The following is a 24,888-nucleotide window of genomic DNA, read 5'->3' as shown; positions in this document are numbered from 1 at the left end:
AATTTACTGCTGTCCGCCCGCTGCATATACTCATACACATAACGGCATAAACAAGTATTGCAACCACATTGAAAACGTGCAACAACAACAATGGCAGATTTGTATGCGCTATTATACAAATTATTATACAAATTCAAAGGCGGCCGTGTATTCCGACAGATAATTGCGTGCGTCATTGCATATGAGTGCTCGTATATGTATATGTGTGTATGCATTTGGCATATACAGCTGGCTATGTGTGTAATTAAGCACAAATACAGAGCTTTTGTTGAGTTATGCTTCTTGATATTAAGCAACATTTGGCTGCAGCTACTGTGTGTCTGCCTGTCAGTCCGTCGGTCGGCATGTTTTCATTTCGCCCACCCACTGAACACATTTTGAAGCGGTGCTGTGGATTTGTTAATATGTTGCCATAATTAGTATAGGTATCTGGGAGTAAATAATAATACTTTCTCCAAAAAGTAGGAATAAATATTCCGAAAAGTATTAGAACCACTGGACTATTTACTTTCTCGAGCTCTTGCATGTTATTTCAATTTTTTTCGCTTTTAGTAGGTGTCAAAATACCAGGGGTATTAATCTTTTTTGAATATTTATATAGTGTTTCGAATATTCCAAAAAGTTTTAAAATCACTGAGATATTTAATAATTTGTATTTTATTATGTTTGAACAATTTTTTTCACGTTTTAATTGTTAAAATATATGCAGGGGTACTAAACCATTCTTTGAAGTTTTTTATTGGGTTTCGAATATTCCAAAAAGTTCATTAGAATCAGAAAAATTGAACTTTATGGCTTTTAAAGATATAAAAATAACCTTTATTCAAGAATTTTTTTTGTAGTGTTTTGAATATTCCACAAAGTTTAAGAGTCACTGGATCAATATTTTTATATATGATTTTTTTTACTTTTTCAAGGTTTTATAATGGTTTCCTTTTTTTAAATTTTCTTATGGTTTTTTGATTATTCCAGAGAGTCCTAAAATAGTCCTAAAATATTTTTAACGTTTATACACGTTTTCGATTTTTGAAGATGTGCAAATTTATGCAGAGTTCCTAATTTTGTTCAGGATATGCAAATATGTGCAGAAGTCAAAAATCTTTTTTCGAGTATTTTTTGAACTAATTTCAATATTCTGCGAAGTTTAAGTATCACTCAACCAATTAATATTTGTCATAATATGTTTTTTTATTTTTCATGGCGTTATCATGGTTTCGTAATAAAAGGAGGCGACAGGATCATTATTTCGAAAAATTCTCTTTCAGAACTTTCTAGATGTTTTTAATATCGGGTGATTTTTTAAGAGCTTGATAACTTTTTTTTAAAAAAAAACGCATAAAATTTGCAAAATCTCATCGGTTCTTTATTTGAAACGTTAGATTGGTTCATGACATTTACTTTTTTGAAGATAATTTCATTTAAATGTTGACCGCGGCTGCGTCTTAGGTGGTCCATTCGGAAAGTCCAATTTTGGGCAACTTTTTCGAGCATTTCGGCCGGAATAGCCCGAATTTCTTCGGAAATGTTGTCTTCCAAAGCTGGAAAGAGTTGCTGGCTTATTTCTGTAGACTTTAGACTTGACGTAGCCCCACAAAAATAGTCTAAAGGCGTTAAATCGCATGATCTTGGTGCAATGTAACACGGGTCCATTTCTTGAGATGAATTTTTCTCCGAAGTTTTCCCTCAAAATGGCCATAGAATCGCGAGCTGTGTGGCATGTAGCGCCATCTTGTTGAAACCACATGTCAACCAAGTTCAGTTCTTCCATTTTTGGCAACAAAAAGTTTGTTAGCATCGAACGATAGCGATCGCCATTCACCGTAACGTTGCGTCCAACAGCATCTTTGAAAAAATACGGTCCAATGATTCCACCAGCGTACAAACCACACCAAACAGTGCATTTTTCGGGATGCATGGGCAGTTCTTGAACGGCTTCTGGTTGCTCTTCACCCCAAATGCGGCAATTTTGCTTATTTACGTAGCCATTCAACCAGAAATGAGCCTCATCGCTGAACAAAATTTGTCGATAAAAACACATTTCGAACCGAACACTGATTTTGGTAATAAAATTCAATGATTTGCAAGCGTTGCTCGTTAGTAAGTCTATTCATGATGAAATGTCAAAGCATACTGAGCATCTTTCTCTTTGACACCATGTCTGAAATCCCACGTGATCTGTCAAATACTAATGCATGAAAATCCTAACCTCAAAAAAATCACCCGATAGATTTATCGAAATGTAAATTTTTTTAATTTTACCCAATTGGATTTTGATAGCTAATTTTATACTGCTGTAGCTTAAATAAGTCACAAAATTTGAGAATCGCTGAACCAAATAATATTTGCTATTCTGGAGCCATTGTTGGTATATGTGAAATTTTTGCCTTTTTAAGGTATTACTTTTTTTGTGTTTTTAATAAAAACAGCGTACGAGACATTTATTTACGAAAAGTCTTTCTTAATCTGCGCTTTTAAGATTTTTTAGTAAATTTGTTGATCTAACTCTAAGTATTATACTGTTGGACTTTGAATATGACACGAATACTAAGAAACTCGGATCTTATTCTAATTTACCATTTTTACCAGCATTCATTGGATTATTTTGCCTATTTAAAGCGTTATTAATGTTAGAGGGAGAATTGGGGTGCTAAACATTGATTTTGGAAAATAAGCTTTGGTCATTCAGGCTATTTTTTATTGAACCACATAGTTTATAACAGCTTGTGAATGCTGACTTTATATGTCTCAATATTCCACTATTTTGGAACCACTGAACCAATTAATATTTATCATTCTGGAGCAAATGTTTTTAGAATAATTTTCGTTTCTTGGAGGTCTTACTATGGTTTCAAGATAAAAGCAGGACAGTTAAAGCCATTCTTTTGGAAATACTCATCTTATCTAATTACATCACTTTAGTCGAGCTCGGTATAACCGTAAAACACAAATTTTGAGTTCAATACAACATCTACCGTTATTACAAAGCCTACATTTGTAGTAAAGAACAATCATATTACAAAGTAAGCGTTAGTCTATCTCTAATCTAGCAAGGGGAGAAGATTTCAAAATTTGCTAGTAAGCTCATTTCTTAACTGAGTATTGGACTTACTATGCTTCTGTTATATGTTTTACATCCGTATTTGAAGTTTTAATGCTCCTCTTTACTTCAAACCAAACTAAAAAGCTTGATTAGTATAGTTATACAGGAATGAATAATCGGTTTAACGCACAACTATGGTGCAGCTATTCGTAGTACAAAAATTTTATATTCTGACTTTGAACCACAGTTATCGATTACGTCACATATCTATCGATTTTAAATAATTGTTATCGATTAAAACTCAAGCTTTTTGCTTGTAATTGATAATTATCGGTTTTAAGAATTTTATATTCGAACTTGAAAGTCAAATGTATCGATTACAGTTCGAATTTATCGATTACATCACATATATAACATTTGTAAATAAAAGTTATCGATTAAAACTAAAATGCATCGCTTGTCATTGTTTTAAAAAATTTATATTTTAACTTGAAATTCAAATTTATCGATCACATCAAAGATCTATCGTTTGTAATAAAAATAAATTAAAGACCAAACATCATCGCTTGTAATTGAAATTTATCGGTTTTAGCTTCAATTCACAAATTTATCAATTGTAAATGAAGTTTATTGATTAAAATTATCAATATATATATTTTGTTATAGACTTCGAGACAGATTGGATTTTCACAATAAAAAGGCTTTAATTCGCAAATGTTTTTAATTGAAAAATATTTATTCAAAATTAATTATAAACAAAACAAGCCAAATATTTCCTACAGGGCTCGTTCTTGCACGACCACACGCATCCACTTCAGAGAGGTGTATCCTTGTTGTATCTCTGGCTCAGCTTACTTGTATTTATGAAAGCGCTTTTCTGTTTTCCATGTTTATTGTTGCATCATTTTCTGGTTTTATGGTTGTTCTTGCTGTTGTACATGTCGTTGGCAATGCAGTTGTAATAAATATAGTTTTTCGGTGGTGTATTAATTGCCACCTGATATCCTTATTTAACTCCTGTGGTATTTTCGGGCATAAATTCATATATACAGTCAAACATAAATACATACATACATACGTACACAAACATACTCATATATGAATATTTATATACCTTCAAGTATTATATGCGAAGTATACGACAGGTATTATCATTTTATAAGGAAATTGAAGATAAACTCTGTTACGAAGACAAGAGGATTGGAATTTACACAGAGTAGTGGTCCAAGTAAATAATATCGATAACAGTCGTAAGCTATATAAATGCATATTTAATATATGCGTATGTTGAATTTGTTTTTGTTTCACATACAATTTGCATACATATTTTGCACTAATTGGTAAGCGATCTCAGAACTTATCAAAATATTATTAGCCCTTGCTACACAAAAGGCTTCATATTATTCAAATTGTATAATCACAATTAAACAATGATTTCCAGATAGTAAGTTCTGCATTACAGTTATATGTATGGGTATATAATTTTCATTCAATCTTCTTATAAGTACTCACTATATTATCGTCTAGAAAACTCATTTACTCGATATCAAGTATTATATTATAGACGCTTGTTATATTGACAAAAAGTACATATCTACATTTATTCTTCTCAAAAAATTTAAAATTATTTATTCGCTCAAATCAATTGAAAAACTTTTCAAAAATATAGTTCCGAAGTTTCACTGGTATACCAAAACTTTGAGGTTCATTTCCTCGAAACTAACTTTTTTTATCCGGCCGTCAAAATTGTGAGCGAATTATCTAACCGATTTACTTGAACTAAAGCGCATTTTATAGACAGTTATATACTCAAATGCGTGACAGAGCGCTTTTCTAACATTCTCTTTAATAATTTCGATGTCAAAAAACAAGAGTAAAAATGGCAGCTTTTAGAAAATCCAAGCCTACATCCCCAATTTTTCGAAATTCTCAAAACCCCTCTACTATGCATACTACTAAAAGCTTCTTGATTAAAAAGAAAGTGCTTTTTTCATTCCAGTTAAGAAGCCCAGTGACGAAGTTGACGGCCACAAAAAATGTCAATCAACGGGATCGTTGATATTTCCGCCGTTTTGTTTTTATTTTTGACATAAAATAACTTTTATTTTGTAGTTCAATAACCTGTTACTATATATGCAAAAATTCGGATGTGATCGGTTTTTACTCTGCCATAATAAAAGTGGAAAAAATTACCTTTTTTGACGGTACTAGAGGTATCCCTCCCCTTTACTAAGTTTACTTATCAACTACTTTTGAGTAATTGTCAAATGAGAACTTATCCCCTTTCTCAGCCACACTGTACTCAAAAACATATTATAGACGCTAATTCTCTCTCTTTCATTATAACACTATGAGTTGCTGCAGTTTCATCGGGAGATTTCATCATATTTTACTTATTCCTTCCATAATCTTTATTAAACCATTCAAAAGCACTTTTAACTGATATTGTACTTTCTTCATACAATTTTGCAAGGCCTTCAGGAAAGCTCCAAGTTATTATCGTATACCTCTAACAAATAGTGATGGAACTGTTGAGATTGTTATTTTTTGAATTACGTTCTTCAACAGACGGAACACATTAATCAAATTAGAGGTACACATATGCCTTTCTTCTCCCCCTGAAATTGCGTTATTTGTGAGCCCTTTCTCCGACGTTTTTGAATAAGATTAACTAATAAATATTATCTTTTTTAATACTTTTGCCTAAAGGAGTCTTTGGACCTAGTCATACCCGCAAGTCTAATTCAGATGTGACTGCTGATTACATCCCACAACTATTTGAGTTTTAGAATTCATTATGAGATAATTTCAGACATAATGTAGATCTTTAATTGAATTCTCTTAAATAAATGTTGCAAGCAGATCCATTAGTTATACCCTGAACAGGGTATATATTAAGTTTGTCACGAAATTTGTAACAACCAGAAGGAAGCGTCGGAGACCCTATAAAGTATATATATAGATGATCAGTATGTGGAGCTGAGTCGATTAGCCATGTCCGTCTGTCCGTATGTCCGTCTGTCTGTCCGTATATATACGAAATTTTGCAAACGTTATTTTCTCTTCAAGGAGCTGATCATTTGTCGGAACTGAAGATATCGGACCACTACAACATATAGCTGCCCTACAAACTGAACGATCGGAATCAAGCTCTTGTATGGAAAACTTTCACATTTGACAATGTATCTTCACAAAATTTGGTATAGATTATTTTCTGGCGCAACAATGTAATCTCTGAAGAAATTGTTCAAATCGGTTCATTACTATGGCATATAGCTACCATACAAACTGAACGATCGGAATCTAGTGCTGGTATGGAAAACTTTTGCATTTGACGTGATATCTTCACGAAATTTGAAACAGATTATTTTCTAAGGCAACTATCCTCATTTGACAAAATATATCTTCACGAAATTTGGTATGAGTTATTGTTCATAGAAATAATGTAATGTCGGAAAAAATTGTTCAGATCGGCTCACTATAGTATATAGCTGCCATACAAACCGAACGATCGGAATCAAGTATCTTCATGAAATTTGACATGGATTACTGCTTAAGGTAATAATATAATCTCCGAAAAATTTTTTCAGATCGGATTACTGTAGTATATAGCTTCCATACAAACATCCATCCATACAAACATAAAAGAAATGCACCTGTGAAGGGTATATTAGGTTCGGTGCAGCCGAAGTTAACGTTTTTTCTTGTTTTTCATATCAGTTATCTTTCGTTTTAAAAACTCTATGATTCATCTATATCATTTCATTTTGAAACGCTTTTAGTGACTTTATGACCAATTCCAAGTGACGTAGATGGTAATAAGTTGGCAGTTGTTGTAGTTCTCACTTTCATTCCAAAGCACTCCTTCGAAGATTTCTGGAAAAAATTCACTGGCGACAAAAAATTTACCGCGTCATTTATGTGCCACTCTAATCAGTTCATTTGAACGAACCATACATAGTTGACGGTGTCTCACTCTCGCGCTTGCATGAAAATTCGATATCAAGCGACGAATAGCGTTGTGAGACGATCCAGCGATATTTTAGTCGTAATCCAGAACTGATTTCAATAATAAGCTTCAAATTTTCGGAGCATTGTTTAAGCGTATGTTTTAAGGTTAATATCGAAGCTTTTCAAATTCAATTTTGTAACATTTTATATACTATGTAGATGGGTGAAACTACGTCAAGTGATCCAGGGAAATTTCGCAAAATCCCCGATTTTGAAAATTCAATATATTTGGCATGGTATGAATGAACAAAAATTTTTTGCAGATTTTCCGCGTTGTGTCACACACTTTTAATTTTTTTTTGGCGTGAAGAACACTTAAAAAATTTCAATTGTTTAACAAAAAATTATGTAAAATATTATTATTTTAACAAAAGGACCATGAAAAAATATTTATAATATAGCACGAATATTTTTTTTTGACTTCACAAAATTTCATCGATTTACCTCCAGTAGTTTATGAGAAAATATTTTTACAATTTTATCGTTCTCTAAATTTCAACCTTCAATAACTTTAACAAAAAAAAGAATTTTGATGAAATAAATAAGTATTGATCTTTAAGACCAATGAAACTCGACAATACACTTCTAGCCAATCACAATTTTGGCTATTTCACGGTTCGCTGAAGGTATGATTGCCGATATGTTACAACGTCCCAATACTTATTAACTTACGTTCTGTATGCCTATTGGACATGTAAGAACTCTTGCGAGAACAAGTAGTTCAGTGGATCTCCGGAGTTCCACTCTAGGCTAGAAGAATCTTGCTATTGCTATAGCTATTGAATAACACTCACGCGACGTCATACATCCAGCTCTAGGTATAAGAGTGCAATCGGCTCATTCCCAATCAGATGTAATTGGGTCGGAGATGCCTTCTCTTGTGAGCTGACTGGCTCTACAGTTTTCAGCGATTCCGCTGTGATCAGGCACACAAACAAAGTCTGATAATGAAGTAGTAGAAATTGAAAAAAGTATAAACTACAGCTTCCCAAAATCAATATTTCTATAGTAAAATACTCCCTTAATTACCAAAAAATGTCATACATATAAGGTATGTTATGTAAGGATATGTAAGGATTCTTGAGCGAAAACGAGATTGTAGTACAAATGGACAGAAAATTTCTTGGTCTACTAATGAAAGAGTGTTGTGTTGAAATAAATTTGGCTTTATTCTTTATATATTCTAATCGCTATCTAGAATAATCCGTTATTTATAATGGACTTCAACAGCAGCACCACCAGTTCGAAATTATATTGCTTAAACTAAGTTTAAATAACTATTCAATATTTTTATACCGGTACGAGGGTGTAAAACGAAGCTTTAAAAATATCATTCTTTTTTCATTTTCATCTTTTTACTTGAATGAAATATTTTTCTTACGTGTCAGTTTTTGGGCGTTGGAAAATCAACACTGAGGGTCAAATTTTCTCTAATGCGGTGGGCGGGAGTATAATTCCTTGAACAAATATCTAAATTTATCAAACATATTACAAGCTTTTCATGGTTACGCTGATTCAGCAAATTATTACTTCCCCTCAAGCTATTGAAAAAAAATGTCAACAACGATGCTACCTTCCGTTCAAAAACAATATTATACAGTTGATTTTGAGACCGATTGTGTTGCGTTTTGTCGATAAGCTTAAGCACTTCTCTACTTATGTATATGGTAAATCCAATCTATAGCATTAAACCTAGGTCTTCTCTTGTTGTTATGCACATATAAGGTATTCATGAACGCTTCTCCCCTCGACGAATCGCCCCTCGCTTTAAACCTCATCCATGTCATAAGCTACGAAGGTCACGGCAACCTTGTGCTGCTTTCATTCTAAATTTTTAATATCTACATGCAACGATTTTTTTTCTTCATAAATTTTCTCCCCCTTCTGGGATTACACTCATTATCGATTTTGCATTTTCTCTTTAGCATTTTTTAGAATGATTTAATGAGCTGGAAACCGCAATATGATGCAAACAATATAATCACATAATTCATTTGCACTGTTTTTGCTTTTTTTGCTTCTTTATTTTGTATTTGTACTTGTTTGTGGTTTTTCGCATTTTTGTGTTTTTGTTGTTTTTAGCTTTTGTTTTTGCTTTTCACCTAAGCAGCAGTTGCCGATTAAGCCAAAAATAATAAGGATGAAAAGGTACGCATAAATATTTGACAATATTAGCATAACAACTAACTATAAGCAAGCAATACATATACAACCAAACATACATACAACAATAATTACATGCATTTAACTGTATATGTAAATACATACATACAAACATAAAAACCACAGCATAAAAATCTGCATATAATGGGCGAGTTTAAATTGATTGAAATTTCAAGGGGAGTAAAACAGCAAAAATAAAACTGCGATTAAACATGCAAATAAGCAAAAACAAAAGAAACATGCATACAAATAAATATAATATAAAATAAGTGTATTATGCTATGTGCGCCTGCGTATATCATTTTAAATTAGGCTTTGTAAAGTATTAATTGTAAATAAAGGTAATTAAAGTAATCAGCGTAAATGCTAGGTAAACACACACAAACATACATACATACTATATATATACACGTATGTAAATAAAAAAGAGCGTCGTGTATTAACATAAACCATATGGAGATTATAAAAAACCCCATTTATAATAATTCAAAACAATTAACGAATTTACACTAAAATGTATTGTAAGAGTTATACAAAAAGCTAATTCGCATAAAAAAAACACAAAATATCGATAAAACTTAGATGCAAAAAATTTGCGTATATAACTGAAGTATGCACACACACACACGTACATACAATGAAAAGATTGAAAAAAATTCAAGTTTGTTCGTTGGTGCATCGTAAATTATGCAGCGCAATTACATAACAAAATGGGGGTAAGAGTATAGAAAAAAAAACACAAATTAATTATTGGCTGAATTTGAAGCGCAAAGTTAACTCGATTAAAAATAATTAATATTACAAATATTATGGTTATTGACAGTTGATTTAAGATTACTGGTTTATGCATAATAAACAGATTAAAGTTAGTTAATAAATATAGAAATTGTAATAATAATTAAGAAAAAATTCAAAAAAGTGAACTTAAAAATTAAATTTTTGTTTGTTGTCAAACTAAAAATAAGCGAACGTAAAAGTGAAAAAAAACTACAAAAATATCGGTGTTAGACATTCGTTTATACGCAAATACGTTTTGTACTCGTATCAGTAACTATGCCATGATTATTTTCAAAATATGGATTGGGTACAGGTCAACTGAAAAGTCACTTAAACACTTTTTTTGGCAAAACTAGCTTTTTTTCAATATAGTTCCCTTCAATAGTGATATACTACTGTGCGCAAAAAATAAGGTGACATTGTATTTATTTTGAAAATTCTTTATTTATTCTTCTAAATCAATTTCATCCCCTTCAAAGTAATCCCCTCCCGATGCAATGCGCTTATGCCAACGGATTTTCCAATCTTCGAGACACTGGTTGTAGTCACTTTCCGGTATGGCCTTCAGTTCCGTCTTCGCTGCGGCTTGAATCTCCTCTATCGTATAAAAACGGTGTCCCCGGAGCGGTCTTTTGAGCTTGGTGAACAGCCAGAAGGCGCACGGCGCCAGATCAGGTGAATACGGTGGTTGCGGAACGATATGGGTTGAGTTTTTGCCGAAATGATCACGAATTACGAGGGCAGTATGGGATGGTGCATTATCGTGGTGTAAATTGTCTTTCCACAATTCCGGCCTTTTTAGGCGGATAGCGTTGCGCAAACGACGCATAACGTTCAAATAATATTCCTTGTTGACTGTTTGACCGTTTGGAAGGAATTCATAATGCACAACACCACGATAATCGAAGAAAACAGTCAACATGACCTTGATTTTTGAGCGACTTTGACGCGATTTTTTTTGGTCTCGGCTCTCTTTTGGCACGATATTCGCTCGATTGATCGGTTGTTTCGGGGTCGTAAGCATAGATCCAAGTCTCATCGCCAGTTATAATGCGTTTCATGACACCCTGGTAGTCGGAAAACATCGTTTCACACACTTCAACACGACGCCTTTTTTCCAAAAAATTCAATGTTTTCGGTACCAGTCGAAATTTGACGCGCTTGAGGCCCAAAACATCCTTCAAAATGGTATTGGCTGAGCTTTTCGATATGCCAACTTCATCAGCAAGGTCTCTAATTGTTAATCGACGGTTTTCAACACCAAATCTTTGATTTCTTGAACGTGAACTTCGTCGGTTGAGGTTGATGGTCGCCCTGGACACTCTTCGTCTTCAACACGTTCACAGCCGGCTTGGAACTCACTATACCAGTTGTAAACATTTTTTTTAGACATAGCCTCATCACCCAAGGCTTTCTGCACCATCCTCAACGTATCCGCAGCAGAAAATTGATCCGTAAACAAAATTTAATGCAAATTCTTTGCTCAACAAATTTCGACATCGCAAAAAACGAAAAACTCACTTTTAGCAGCTCACAAAACTACACGTATCTCAAACACTAATAAATATTTTGACCAACCTAAAAAAAAATAATTCTCCAAATCCTTCGACGCGCGCAGTTTAAATTCAAATTTCACCTTATTTTTTGGGTACAGCGACCCTCCTTCTTTTCGATAATAATTTTGTATTACGATTTGTCCTTTGCTTCAAAATAAGCCCCTGTTTCTGCGATCATCTCTTCATTCGACAAAATTTCTTCCCAGCGAACTTTTTTTTTGAGATCTGAGGACAGGACATAGTCGCTGTCTGGATGATACGATGGATGCGGAAAAAATTCGAGGTCCAACTCATGGATTCTTGTCATCGTTTTCACTGGCTTGTGTCACGGTGCATAGGATTGGTGAAACTGCACTTTCTTCAATTGCGATTTTGTCCTTCAAACGGTTCTATAATGATCCTTCTTTTTTCAAGGTATCCCAAATGCAGACGGCAAAATCTTGCCAGCCGATTATTGCATTGTCCACGATTTAGAGTGGTTTTAGTGTTTATCGTGTGCAGTCCACTCGGATGACTGTCGACTTCGAAGTGAAATAATGGAGCCATGTTTCATCCATTGTCACATATCGATGCAAAAGTTCGGTTTTATTACGCTTGAACATCTCCAAACAATGCTCTGAATCATCAACTTGTCTTGTTTTGGTCAAAAGAGAGCTCGCGCCGCACTCACTTTGCACAGAGATTTATAATACCCAAAAATTCATGAAAGATGTGATGTACACGTTCAGTTGATATCTTTAGAGTGCCTACTATTTCATTCAATTTTATGTTTTTTTGATGTTTTCGTCGGTAATAAAATCTTTTTGGCGTCCACTGTGTTCACCGTCTTTGGTGCTTATTTCACGACATCTAAACTTAGCATACTACCCCTTGATGGTTGGTTTTCCTGACGCAGTGTTCGGAAACTCGTCATCAAGCCCAGTTTTTGCTACAATTGAATTTTTTTCCTTCAAAAGGCAATATTTCATCAACACGAGAAATTCCTTTTTATATAAATTTTTTTCACAATAACAAAAGTTACTTTAATCAAAATGATAGAATTCACAAACTAATGATCAAATAGCTGTCATATTTATACAGGCGCCTCTGAAGGTTAGGGTTAATCATATGGATTTAATTCTAGTAGGGTCAAAGTCTGTTGAAGTGGCGGAGTAATACAGTTTTTTTAAAGGCCCAAAACTATGGCGGTCTTGTATTATTTAACAAGAGAAAACGCGAAGCTTATAATGCGTTCAAAGGCAGCCTTTTCGTATTTTGGAGCATCGTCAATTTGCTTTATTATAACGAAAAACAACTCCGAAAGCTACACAGGATTATTAGAAGATGTGTTGATAACTTATTATGAAAACTATCATGAGAAACAGTTCCCTTTCCAGCAATACTATACTATATAATGCATCCATACATGTTTCGAGACAAACGAGAGAGTGGTTTTCTTCAAGAAGCGTTAAATTGAGAGCCTTTGGGGTATACTTGCTGGTAAAGTATATCTCGAAATCAATAATATGATTTCAATCTTGGGATAAGTTCAGGTTAGAAACTTTACAAGGCTTGCTGACTCTACGCGAAATCGAATTTTGTGTGTCATTCAAAATAAAGGAGGCCACACGAATTACTAAAATTGAAATATAAACTTTTAATTTTCACTGACTTGCTACTCTTTATTGAATGAGTATAAATAAGTGTCCACCCAAGAACACACTGTTCGATAAGAAGAAACAAAAGCGACATATTTTTAATATCAAAAAAAAAAAATTGTTTCAATAAATTTAGCCAAAACGAGGTGTACATATAAACGAATATCCACCACTGCATAATACCCTTCACAAAGACTCCTTACAAGAATTTGATACCGATCATTTAGTTTATATGGCAGCTATAATTTATAGTGATCCGATCTAAAAAACTCTTCGTGTATTGCATTATTGCGTTTGATAATGATCCGTGCAAAATTTTATGAAGATAACTTGGCAAATAAAAATGTTTTCAGTGCAAAGGCTTGAGTTTGATCGGCCAGTTTGTATAACAGCTACACGCTGCAGTTGTCCGATATCGTCGATTCCACTAAGAAGCTTAAGGTGACAAGAGTGCGTATGAAAATTTCATATTAATATTTTAAAAACTGATTGACTAATACGCCTATATACAGACAGACAAACGGACATGGCTAAATCGACTCAACTCGTCAAGCTGATCTTATATACTTTATATGGAAAGAATATTAATAGTATACCATATTTGGAGTATCAGAGTATAAATAAAGGGTGTTTTTTAGGCATGTAGTTTTCAAGAAAAAATAAAAGATCAGAAATTTTGCTATTTTATAAAGAAAAGGGTATACCATTATGTTTTATATTTTTATGGTTCGGGCAAGTGACAACCGCGGCTTGTCCGAATAAATTCCACCCATTCGTGCAAAATCTTGATCTTATTGTTCTTCAGCCAAGATTTGTTCAATAGATATTTTCTTATCTCAGTAATGAAACAAAACGATGAAATGCCAAACAAAAAATTTAAAACAATAAGCTTTTCCGATAGATAGAGCAACTTATTTAACTTTGCTGATTTGGCAGTTACTATGGAGTTTAAGCTAAATTATAATCTTTATATTAATACCATAGCTTAAAAGGAGAGGGTGCTATTAGTTTTTTTAAACGTTGATCGAAAGAATTTAGCGACCAGTGGTTACTAAAACTCTTTTTACAAATTCGATTAGGCCTACATTGCAATCTGGCTCTTTGATATCTTTTGATTACCTAATCCATTCTGACAAGTTAAAGTCCATTCCAAAACGAATGTTTCTTTTCGCCGTATTTTGGTTGATTCCGAAGTTAGATTTCCTCCATACACTAGTTTTTTAAAAATTCATTGTTCAACTATACTCAATAGTAGTACGGATATACCATAATTGGCAACTATACTTACCGGCTTGCTTATTGATACAGTTTACAAACTTACTGTTAAAAACGTGTAGATCAAATTATTGACTGAATATAACTTTTCTATCGAATATGGCTTGATTTTAATTCTCATTCCTGCACATTTGGTTTTTCTGATTCACTTCGCAAAATTAAAAAGACTGTATTATTTTATCTTAATAAAAAAAACACAAAAACTTATTATAACGTAATTTTAAAACTGAGCTGTTGTACTTTTTGTTTCTGTTGCCAAATAGTATTAGTTCTCGCCGCTTAAAAAAAATCTCTTGCCTTTCATAACTCGGCTAATTCCACACGTATACGGGTTGCGCCAGATGGACGGGGGAGAGTAACCATAAGTTATTATTTGAGAAAGAAACAGAATCATTATTAATTGGAATTTTTAGTCTGCCCGCTTTTTTTAAATTTACAAATAACTTTAACACGTGACTTTAAGCAATATTATAATTTTCAAGATAAAAATCCATTCTTATAAATTTACTTTCGTCAAAAATATATATCAGTGACATAACCATATGCGTAGTCTATATTACCTGCTCTTTTATCATATTATGACAATTTTCAAAATCATTCGTGTGCATGTACATTTGTATATATGTATATAAACGGCTTGACCATATCACTTAAATATTACCAACGTCAGCTTGTGAAAACTGCACAAATTTTATGGCAAAAGTAAAAAGCACTCGAGGTTATGAAACCGCAAACGAACGAGCGCATATGTATAGTATATGTGTACGTGCATACAAACATACCAATATACACACAAATATCATCCAAGCATATAAGTCATTATGTATGAGTGTACATACATTATTTAACAACAACACCAAAGGCTCTCATATACACTAGGCATCAACTGAAAGTATAAATATATTAGATACTAGCGATCTCAGACCTACGCTTAAGAATAAATTCATTAAGAATATCATGAAGTTTTCATTGGTAGTGTTTTTTACGTGGCGGGTCCCAAACCCAGCGCACAACCCTGTGGAGGGGTGTTTCGCCTTCTCACTTTAGCTCGCCTTCAAACGGATGTTCTTAGGCTAACCAGAGAATACTTGGTCAAGGACCGGAAGTCATGAGCTGCTTGAGCCATAAGTAAAAGAGTCGTTTCTGGCCACTCCCAAGTGAATGGCGATCAAAGAACTTTCCTCACATCACCAAAAATGTCAGCCTGGAAATCCTACGCAGGATAACTCTTTCCAACAGGTGCTTCGGACTGAGTAGGCAATTGAGAAGTAAAGTCCTCTCTCGACGAACAAAAACCAAACTCTATAAGTCACTCATAATGCCCGTCCTGCTATATGGTGCAGAGGCTTGGACGATGACAACAACTGATGAGTCGACGTAGCGAGTTTACGAGAGAAAGGTTCTGCGAAAGATTTGTGGTCCTTTACGCGTTGGCCACGGCGAACATTGGATTCGTTGGAACGATGAGCTGTACGAGATATACGACGACATTGACATAGTTCAGCGAATTAAAAGACAGCGGCTACGCTGGCTAGGTCAAGTTGTCCGAATGGATGAAAACACTCCAACTCTGAAAGTATTCAACCCCGGCCAATTAGCGCCACGTAGCAAAAAGAACAAACGACTGGCGCACTATTATTAACTCGACTATAATCACGTAAGCGGTGTCTACGTCAGTAAAGAAGAAGAATATATCATGAAGTTCTTAGTACAAAATACGAAAAACGGAAGAAATTCGGAACTTAATTGAAAAAGATGTAGATAGTCTAGTTAAAATCTTCGTTCATTGATTTTATATTTTGACATTCTTAGCGAAAATTTGGCAATAAATGCGCATAAAATCAATTAAGGGTCGTTTATATTGGTTGTCAAAAAAGTCTTGCGGTATTTTCGCTAGTTGGCGCTGAAAGCGCGTAGTTCTAGTTTTATTCGTCGCATCGGGTCATGTTATACCTCTTTGGAAAGCTCATTTCACGCGCCAACAAGTGTTTGATTGATTGTCGTTTCCTTTAAGTCATTTGTGAGTTATAGCGTCGCAAACATGGAGCAAAATAAAGAGAAAATACGGCATATTTTACAGTACTACTACGATAAAGGTAAAAATGCATCTCAAGCCGCCAATAAAATTTGTGCAGTTTATGGACCCAAAACTGTCTCCATTTCCACCGCACAACGATGGTTTCAACGTTTTCGTTCTGGTGTAGAGGTGGTCGAAGATGCGCCACGCTCCGGAAGGCCTGTCGTCGAAAATTGCGATAAAATCGCTGAATTGGTCGAAATAGACCGGCATAGTAGCAGCCGTAGCATCGGTCAAGAGCTGGGCATGAGTCATCAAAAATTCATTTCAATTTCAATACAAAAAAAATTCAATAAAAATACCGCAAGACTTTTTTGACAACCCATTATTCCAACAACATAACGACTCCAAACACACATCTTGTCTAGCCATTTTGCTTTTTTGAAGAAAGTTTAATCGAAAAACTGAACTGGTCAGCTCAGTCACCGGATTTAAATCCAATTAAGCATTTGTGGTCAATTTTTTTTTAGAAAATTTGTAATTCAGAGCAAAGTTATTCCCACCTTACTAAATTTACTTTCACACCAAACGTTTTGTATTTTTTCAAAAATATACTTTCACTTGATTATCTTTGTTTAAGAGTTCTTACTTTGAAGTGAAAAAAAACTTTTTCTTATATTCCTGGAAAAGATATAACAATTTATAATTTGTTAGAATGCCTATATATCTGTATATTATTGTATGCATTACTAACTATTTATTATAATAAATCTGCATTGAAACGACATCTGTAGAACTTATACGTACTTTCATTTGATGCCTAGTGTATATACACGTACATATGCAAATAAACAATTATAAATATGTGTGTTGGTGTGGCAAATTTGCTTTGCGTTAATTATCAAGAAGCAAACAACAACAAATTAAAATCATTAACTCTATACATCAATATATATAAACAAACAACTGGTTGAAGGCAAAATCAAAGTCGGTTATAAGTATATGCTTACAACCACATATACAGACATGCACACATATACATACATACCCACATGTAATTACATGAAAACAAACAGACAACCATCTTTTCAAAGCGTTAAAGCCATTTTTACATTGTATACAAAAATTTTTCTCTCAAATGTATATGAAACTCAAAACAATTCCATATAATCAAACTAATTAATGAAATATCTTCAATGTATTTAATAAGCAGTTGCATATGCATTTAATAAATACAACAAAATATCAGCTGTTACAACAAAAATGTTAATTCGATTAAAAAAACAAAAAAACTTGATTGAATTGATATTTAAATATAGTTCGCTAAAAGTTTAAAAAATAAAAACATAGTAACTTAATTAACATATTTAACAACTTATAGTTATATACAAAGGCATATAAAGTAAGTACTTACAATAAATATTGATTATGTAATTAAAAGAAAATATTTACTTGGAAATGAAATACAGGACAATAAATGCATACACTGCTAAGTAAAAAAAAACAACAACAAAAACAAAAAATATTGGCATAAGTAAAGCAAATGTAACGAGCGACAAGAGCAAATAAAAAAGTAATTTACAAACATTTAAAATTAATATCAATAAACAACAACAATTTATCAAATAAAATTAAAAGAACAAAATATAAGAATTGAAATTGATGAGAATTCAACAAAATGTTTTATTTGTTTCCTAGAACTGTGGTTATAGGCCAAATTATGGTCTTACTTAAGGAATTATCAACAGGTAAGTTGAAGCTTTTTTAAAAATGTCCATTTTTCTAGACACAAATCACTATTTTTATTGTGAAATGATATTAATCTGGAAACACCCTTTTCCCTTATTCTTCTTTTTATTATTTTTTTCTTTGCATAAACTGTTTTTTATGCTGAATAAAGTACTCCCGATTTTGCAATAAAACGATTAAAAAAATATTTAATCAAAGCTTGAGACACACCGTTAAATTTTAGGAAGTTTTTCGGTTAACAGTGATTTTAATGATTCACTTTACCTCGGCGCATCACAGTGGGAGAAATGACAAATCTGGCGGCGCTTTGTTAATAACTACGAAAAAACTAACAAATTTTAGCTGTTAAATTATTTATGGAATTAATTATTAATATCAAATACTTTATCAATTAATTTCCGAAATTTTTTTGTTTTTCTAAAATTTTTTTCCTTACCTTGAACAGAGAATATACTCACCCACACCCACGATGTTTTTAACACAAAGAAGGAATGGTCGGAGACCTTATTAAATATTTATATAAATGATCAATATTTCAGAGATATCGTCACGAAATTTGGTAAGAGTCATAGTCTAAGTCAATAATATCGTTTCCGAAGTAATTGTTCAGTTTGGATAACTATAGCATTTAGCTGTCATATAAACTTAACAGATTGAAGTTCATGTAAGGAATATTTTATATTTTTGAAAGACATTATAGCTTCTGTGCAGCAAAAGTTAACAATTTTTAGGGTTTACATACAAAATATATGAAAAATATAGGAAAGTCACAAATGTTGGGTTTAATTTCTGGCTTTTTCATATCAAAAATATTTTTTTTTTTAAATTCTCTTTTTCACATTTTCTGTGCTATTCAATAAAATGCTTAGAAAACTATTCCGATCCTTAGATTTGGTAAATACGGCTGTTCGTTAACACATTCGTATAAGAAAGATCATGAGGTCAACCATATGAATGGTACTTTTAGATTTTGAGGTTATAAAAGGGTTGGAGGGAATCAATAGAGCGTGCATTAAGGCTTTCATGGTATACAGTCGCGAAGTTTTTCGAGTGAGATATAATTGAGTAAATATATGATTAAGCGCCCCTTCTAAGTTCATTCTTATTGGTACCGAAACATTTTTAATAATACAATATACCTCTTTGTTTCGAAATAGGCATCTAAAACATGAAATATTCGGCTCCTTCAACGGTTTTTTGAAGCAATGGACTCTAGAGCAGCACTTAAGGTCTTGGAACACTAGCCACACAGAGCATACCACAAAAACCAAAAAGCTTCTACTTCTATACAAAAGGGAACCTAGTAATATTGTAGGGGTCATCGCGCTGAAAACGTGGCTTTAGCAGAATGTCCAGTAATATTTTGCTATCCTCAGACTTCAAGTAAAAGTTCACTGGAAAGAACGATACAAATTTTATATTCTGTTATAGGTCAAAATTCGATAAAATTAATAGCCTAAGATACTACTAGTTCCAATGCTCAAGCATATGTGCGAAATTTAACATGGGTATGAACTCAATAAATTTCTTTTAATTTTTCAAATGTTAAATAAACGATTGGCTCGTGGATTATGGATTGTTAGTATGAATGTGTGTGATAATTTTAAATAACGGGAACCACATTTAAAAGGCAAACCTAGTGTGACAGCTTACAAAAAGGTGATTTTTGGAGATTAAAAACAAATCCAACGGTATCAATTATTTTAAATGTTTAATTATACACATTTTAATATCGGCTAGTAATCTTTTCTGAGTAACATGCCATCTCCGACGGCACTAAAAACAAAGATACTCCATTGCTGCACTGGTTCCGGCTAAAACATCAAAAAAAACAAAAGTTGAAATTTTAAGAAAGTAGTATCTTACCAAAAATTTTCGTTTTTGACTTAATAAAGTTCAATTTTTAATCCGATCTGAATCAGATCATCAGATCAAGTTTAAAATTAAACTGATTTAACTGATTGAACTGAGCGACTACACTTTAAAAGTCTGTAACTTCAAAAATATTCGAAATATTTATTTGAATATTTAGTATGGTATTTTTCAAGCTATACTTCCTCTTCTTATTTACTAGCGTGGAAACTGCTTACGCGGTTATAGCCGAGTTAACAACAGCGCACCAGTCGTTTCTTCCTTTCGCTGCGTGGCAACAGTTGAATATTCCAATCGAAGCCAGGTCCTTCTCCACTTGGTCTTTCCAACGGAGTGGAGGTCTTTCTCTTTCTATGCTTCCCCCGGCGGGTAGTGCGTCGAATACTTTCAGAGCTGGAGTGTTTTCGTCCATCCGAACAACATGACCTAGCCAGCGTAGCCGCTGTCTCTTGATTCGCTGAACTATGTCAATGTAGTCGTATAACTCATACAGCGCATCGTTCCATCAAATGCGATATTCGCCGTGGCCGACCCGCAAAGGAACATAAATCTTTCGCAGAACTTGTCTCTCGAAAATTCGCAACGTCGACTCATCAGTTGTTGTCCTCATCCATGCCGGGAATAATCAGTGACTTATAGAGTTTCGATTTTGTCCGTCGAGAGAGGATTTTACTTCTCAATTGCCTACTTAGTCCGAAGTAGCACCTGTTGGCAAGAGATATCCTGCGTTGGATTTCCTGGCTGACGTTGTTGTTGGTGTTGATATCGGTTCCTAAATAGACGAAATTATCTACAACTTCAAAGTTATGACTGTCAACAGTGACGTGGGTGCCTAGTCACGAGTGCGACGACTGTTTGTTTGATGACAGGAGATAGCTATACTACTGTCGGAAAAAATAGTTAGACTTTTTAATTTAAACATTGCATGAAAACCCATTCGTCGAAATATTTGTTTTCTAGGTTGTCAGTGACATTCCTGTTGAATGTCTCATCAAATAATCATTCGTTTTTAGTATACACTTGTCTTTCGGAAGTACATAAAGTGTATTCGGCGATTTTTACGATGAGTGAAATTATTCAATAAAGAAATTCCATTAAATTTTGTGTGCGTAATCAAATTTCTGGTGCCGAAACGTTCAGAATTTTGAAAAGGTCCTTCGATGATAATTGTTTGCCGCGAGCAAGTGTTTTTGATTAGCAAATATTATTCAAAAATGGTCGAGAACGCGTTGACGACGAACAACGTGCGAGACGGTTATTAACTGATGATCAATACGTCAATAAAATAAAGGAATTGATGCTTGATAATCTACTATTCACAGTCAGGGATCTTAACGACATCGTTGGAGTATCGGAAGGATCAGTGGAAACCATTTTAGAAAATCATTTGGGCCTAAGAAAAGTGAAAACACGATTTGGTCAAAATTACTCAATTTTTTCGAAAACCAGCGTCACGTATCCTTACGACCCGGAAACAGTCGATCAATTGGCCGAATATCGTGACAAAGGTGAGCCGAAGTCGAAAAAACATCGTCAAAGCAGAACAAAAATCAAAGTTGCGTTGACAGTTTTCTTCGATTATCCAAACTGTCAACAAGGAATAGTATTTGAGTGTTATGCGTCGTTCGCGTGAAGTTATTCTTAAAAAGAGGTCAAACAACTGTTGGTTTTTGCACCACGATAATGCCGTCACATACTGCATTGATTATTCGTGAGTGTTTTGCCATATTTTAAACAATATCGTGCTGCAACCACCGTATTCGTCTAATTTATCTCCCTGATACTGAGAAAGGAAGGTGTTTTATAAATCTCCAGCGGCAGTGGGGATAGTTTAAATTAGCATATTAAATGTAATCTAAAATATGTCTGAATTGAGTGAAATTAGCGAATATACTAAATGTAATCTAAGATATGTCTGAATTGAGTGAAATTAGCCACTGACTTTCCAACATGAGAATGCGTAGACACTTCAAAAAACGTTAGAGCAGTCAAAATTTATGTTGATAGAACAATATGAGAAATCCGAACCCTAAATAAAGATTTTAGGAGCTTTTTGCTAATATTTTGCACCTCCAAATTATCACTTATGTTTTTTGCTACAGACCCTCCTACAAGCACCAAGCAATGAAATGTACTTTCTCGGTATTGAACCTTTCTTGTAACCGGCAGTGAGGATAGTTTAAATTAGCATATTAAATGTAATCTAAGATATGTCTGAATTGAGTGAAATTAGCGAATATACTAAATGTAATCTAAGATATGTCTGAATTGAGTGAAATTAGCCACTGACTTTCCAACATGAGAATGCGTAGACACTTCAAAAAACGTTAGAGCACTCAAAATTTATATTGATAGAACAAAATGAAAAATCCGAACCCTAAATAAAGATTTTAGGAGCCTTTTGCTAATATTTTGCACCTCCAAATTATCACTTATGTTTTTTGCTGCAGACCCTCCTAAAAGCTCCATAAAAGCGGCTGCAATGAAATGTACTTTCTCGGTATTGAACCTTTCTTGTAACCAGTTTACTTTTATTATCTTTAAAGATACATTTCTGTGTTTCCAGAGTCACTATAAAAAGAGGAAAAGCTCTAATTACTTTCAATAAGTCAGTGAAAGCTGCAACTTAAAGAAACTTTGTAGTTTTTCAACTGAATATCAAAAGTGAAAATCCTTAATCGTCATAAAACATCAATTAAAACGAGTAGTATTCATACGAGAACTGCGAGCTGTTGAAGAGAATTATTTAATTAAGATTTATGCATACATAAAATATACGAACCAGAATCGCTCCTTCAATCGCGAGTGAGAAGCTTAAAGAGTTCGCTTATTTTCGCTCGCGCACTTTCAACACATTCATATTTTTCACATAAACGGATGGAGGGGGAAGAAATATTGCCCGTCTGTCGCTTATGAGGAGTAATTACTAGTCGTCAGGCAAAAAAACGAAAACTGCACGCAGAGCTTCCTCTCACTCTTGCACTTACGGCGGCCTATATTTGCTTTTTAAAAGTGAATACTTCAATTTCATCGATTTTTTTCACTCCTTTATTTATGTAATTTTTGTTTTTGTATTTCCATTTGCTATCAATTATTTGCGAGAAAGTTTAACAGTATCCTAGGAAATAAGCGCCTTGGTTAATAGCAATGAATGCAGTCAGCGCTGCTGCCACGGTTTGTGCTCTCATTAATTTCACTTAATTATGATGCACTTAAATTTTAGCTTTCGCAATAACGCCGCAATATCATCATACCGCCATTACGGGCTCAGTGGCCGCATCCGCAATGACATTTGAAGGAAAAAATTAAAATTAAATATACGAATAAATGATGGCGAAATTGTTGAAAACAGAGCACGGCACGATTGTAATGTGAATATTTTAACTTGCTTGTGGGTATTACATTCAGGGGCATGTTGGAGATGCCAGGTGAAATGAAGCCTGTTTTAAATTTTTTTGAAATTTTCACTCATAAACCAGCAAAAAAAAGAAGATAATGGTGATAGAGTAGGACGGTAAAGTAATGAAATTCCAATGAGCAAATTGGGTGAATTCCATAACCAAAAAGTTATTGGGTGCTGGTTTAAATCCAGACTGTAATTAAAGCTGAATTTAACCCATTTAGCCCTTTCGTGAGATTGACTATGGGCATCAGTGTGGATATTTGACTGTAAAAAAATTTTGTTTATTTAAGATCCTGCAAAATATGTTAATGGCTCTAAGAAGGCTTGTGTCTATTGGTCGATAGAAACGTTAACAAAATACGAAATGGTGCTTCGAAACACTTCTATGACATCGCAACAGGTGATAATTCGTGAATTAACGCGAATGTGCCCGAAAGTAAACAGCCGTCGACTGTAAAATGAGCCAAACCCAACAAAAGTTGTTCGCGTACGAAGCACTTCCAAGCAAATTGTTGCATGTTTTTTGAACAAACTGAACATGTCGCAACCATATCACTGGAACAACGCAGAACAGTAAATTCTGAATAGTATACAACCATTTGTTTGCCAGTTGTCTTTCAAGGAATCAGGAAAAACGTCGAAGACGGATCACTCTTCACCACGGCAATGCAAACACTCTCATATCGACGAAAACAACTGCATTTTTGAGTACTCAAAACATCGATTTGATGGGTCATCCAACGTTCAGTCCTAACGTGGGAACGATTGAGTCCTTTTCATACCCGTTTATTAAAAATAAACTAAGAGTTCTAACAGCGCGGCAGAAGTATTTCAACAATTGGTTCAAAGGCTCGGAAAAGTAGGGATACATAGATCTTAATGGCTAATATTTTGAAAAACAAAAAAAAAACTATAAGCAAGCATATAATAAATGCACCTCTGAAAAAGTAAGGTTAAGTTCTGCAGCTAATTTCCGATAAGCAAATGCTTTATAACGTTAAAAATATCCTGAAAAGGACAAGGTCTTGAAAATCTCTCTTAGCCAAATGCAGCATAAGTACTTTGGAACACCGAGAAAAGTTGCAAGCTCAACTGAAATTCCGTCAGACATTAAACGGTACATAATATAAAGTTGAACAACAACAATGACAAGCGATTTCCCTTTATTTTGATTTTTACCAAGGCATTTTAAATGTAATTTTACGGAATTTCAGTTAAGTACGTTGGCATCCTCCGTGCAAGTCTGCTGGCATATTTAAAGAGTGTCACAACTCAGTGCCGCCAGACACACACACACACACAAACGGAACCTAAATATACGAATATGCGTAAGTGCAGTGGTATTTAACAATAATCCACCGCAATGACACTTTTTTAAAATACAGCAG

The sequence above is a fragment of the Bactrocera tryoni genome, chromosome 2 (assembly GCF_016617805.1).
Source record: "Bactrocera tryoni isolate S06 chromosome 2, CSIRO_BtryS06_freeze2, whole genome shotgun sequence".
Taxonomy (NCBI): Eukaryota; Metazoa; Arthropoda; class Insecta; order Diptera; family Tephritidae; genus Bactrocera; species Bactrocera tryoni.
This window is presented reverse-complemented; position numbering follows the sequence as displayed.